Raw genomic sequence first — 2,353 nt, forward strand, 5'->3', positions numbered from 1 at the left:
AGATGAATTTTGATTTTAAGTTTTTAGCTTAGTTCTTTCTTATATTATCCATTTAAAGAAAGAATCAATAATTATTAATAGTTATATAATAAAAAATTAAAATATAAAAAATATAATGCAATTAAATGAGGTTTTACTCAATTTGTTGGTTTGGAATTTAATTACGTAAATTTAAAAATAACAAAAAATAATAAGAATTTTTTATAAACTTTAAATTAATGTCGTTTGTTTCTTATTTTTTATTTTTTTTACTTGGTTTCTTATTTTTATTAACTGCACAATTTTTTGTTTATCCCTTTTTTTCGGTGTATTTATATTTTTTTCTTATAATTTAGCTTTTCCCATTTTTTGTCTACCTTGTTGAAGGCCCACAAAATTTTTTTTGAAAATTTGTGAAAATTATGGCTCCTTGCTTTAATGTAATTCACAAAAGAATATTTTTAAAATGATTCTCATTATAATCAACCATTCATATATATATATATATATATAAAAGTGTGAAATACCAAATAGAGGACTAGTCACAGCCTGCGGAGTTTAAGTCGGCTAGTCAAACTGAATACAACAGTGTTTTGAAGTTTAACATAACTTATACAACTTATCTCTCAAATTAAACCTCTAAGGCCATAAAGTCTACAATAAAAAGGTGAGAGAAAGTACTACAACAAAATAATCAAAATACCATAATAGATCATAAGATTCTTCGCTTCGTCACTATCTCGCAACTCACCAAGGTGGGGTACGACCTGCATCTGAAAAACAACAACAACATATGGTATGAGAACCGGAGGTTTTCAGTATGGTAACAGTGCCCGATATATAAGATGTAAGGTTTTGGGACGCCAAAGACAATCCTAAAACTTCACACCGATACAGATGTTCAAGCTTAGAATAAATACATAACTTAAACCATAAATAGGGTATTCTATATTAAAGGATGGTTTAATTACTCTGCTAATCCCTATAGTTTTGCAAAATTTTTAATTAGGTCATTATACCATTTTTTTTCTTTTAATTGAGTCCTTGCACTACATTTTTTTTAATTGGGTCCTTACACTTTTTTTCTTTTATTTAGGTCCATGTACCAATTCTTTTTTTTTTTAGTTGTGTCCCTATAAAATTAAGCCAATTACTACTAAGAGGGATTTAATTGAAAAAAAAATTTGGTGCAGGGATCCAATTAAAAAAAAAGGTATAGGAACCTAATTGAAAATTTTACGAAACTATAGGGACCAATAGAGTAATTAAACCTTAAGGGATTTCTAACTAACATAGCACCGCTGTCCCATAGTCTTCGTCATCCTAACCTCCATGTCTAACACCCCCCCAAATTTCATCCCATCCCATCATCATCATCAGTTCCCACCTTTCATCTTCTTCTTCTCATATCTTCTTTCTTCTTCATCTTCTTCTTCTTCTCATTCACAATAACAACCCTTCATCTTCATCTTCATCTTCTTTGTCTTCACTTTCATGCAGTGCAGAGAAGATCAAGCCTGTTCACTGTCGGAGCGGCCATGGCCTAGGATGCAGATCTTCTGGAAGAGTCAACTAGTGTTGGAGCCAGATCCGTGGGTTATGAAGACGGTGGCGGTAGGTCCCTTCTCCTCTGCTTCTTCGCTCCCTCCGATTCCTCCCTCTACACATGCTTCTCTTGCTTCATTACCATCCATCACCTTCGAGCTCCATCACCCACAGCTACGACAGTGCCAGCACCAGTAGCAGTAGGAGGAATTTTTTTGGCACTTCTTTCCTCTTTTCGTTCTTCCTTTTTTTTTAAGAACATAAAATTTTATTATTGCTGATTTTGATCTGAAGTTGTAGCTGATGATGATTGTTGAATTGTTAAATCTAAAGTTTTTGTTGATTTATTTTATGGTTGTTGAATTGGTTGAAAATGATAAATTTGTTGTTGCTATTGTTTTTGTTTTTGTGGTTGTGATTGTTGTTGCTGAATTAACTGAAGGGGGGTGTTTTGTTTAAGTTTGAGAAGAAGAATTGGGATTTGGAAAATGGAGAATTCGAAGAGGAGTAGGAGGAAGGGATGGGGAGGGAAAAGGGAACAGAGGAGTTCGAAGAGGTAGGAGGTGGGGGTGTTTTTGTTTTTTGTTATTATTTTTTAATATTATCTTTATTATTTGTTAAGGGTAATTTAGTCAAAAAAATAAAATTGATGTAGAAAAAGACGATTTTATAACATTTTGTAACGTTGATGATAATTTTAATAATAAAAAAAGATTAAGGACGAAATTAATTTTGACCCTATACCTTGAGGACGAAAAAAGTACTTATCCCTTATTATTATTATTATTTCTATTATTATTATATTATCATTATTATTGTTACTTATTAT

The sequence above is a fragment of the Arachis ipaensis genome, chromosome B10 (assembly GCF_000816755.2).
Source record: "Arachis ipaensis cultivar K30076 chromosome B10, Araip1.1, whole genome shotgun sequence".
In the NCBI taxonomy this organism is placed as follows: domain Eukaryota; kingdom Viridiplantae; phylum Streptophyta; class Magnoliopsida; order Fabales; family Fabaceae; genus Arachis; species Arachis ipaensis.